This window comes from Gigantopelta aegis, chromosome 15, assembly GCF_016097555.1.
Source record: "Gigantopelta aegis isolate Gae_Host chromosome 15, Gae_host_genome, whole genome shotgun sequence".
Lineage (NCBI taxonomy): Eukaryota > Metazoa > Mollusca > Gastropoda > Neomphalida > Peltospiridae > Gigantopelta > Gigantopelta aegis.
Genome location: NC_054713.1, coordinates 42792321 through 42792880, shown reverse-complemented (window position 1 = coordinate 42792880; position 560 = coordinate 42792321).

The following is a 560-nucleotide window of genomic DNA, read 5'->3' as shown; positions in this document are numbered from 1 at the left end:
ATAACCAGTAAAACCTTGAACTTTCCGATCATCCGCTTGACCTCTGATGTTCTCTTTGACCTCTGAATTTGATGACCTTTGACCTCTAATGGTTGTCTTTGACTTTTAATTGACCTCTATTGTTCTATTTGACATCTGATGTTCTGCTAGATTCCGAGTTCTGATTTACTTCTGATGTGCTCGTGAACCGCCAATGTTCTCTAGGATGAATCTTCTTATCGTCTAGTATTTGCGGTATTTCACCTCTAGCCGTCCAAATCACATCTACTGCTATCGTCCTGGGTGTATATTTTTAACAAGTGACGGTAGATTTTTTTTTTTTTTTTATTTCAGTAACCTAATTCACAACGTTCTCTTAAGCTCTCTTAAGCATCATCCATGAAATTTTATTATTATTATTTATTAGTAGTAGTAGTAGTAGTAGTAGTAGTAGTAGTAGTAGTAGTAGTAGTAGTAGTAGTAGTAGTAGCAGCAGTAGCAGTATACTAAAAGGCAAAAGTTATTGTGACACACAAAAGACAAAGATAATTGATGATAAGTTTTTACTGCCGTGTATGAAA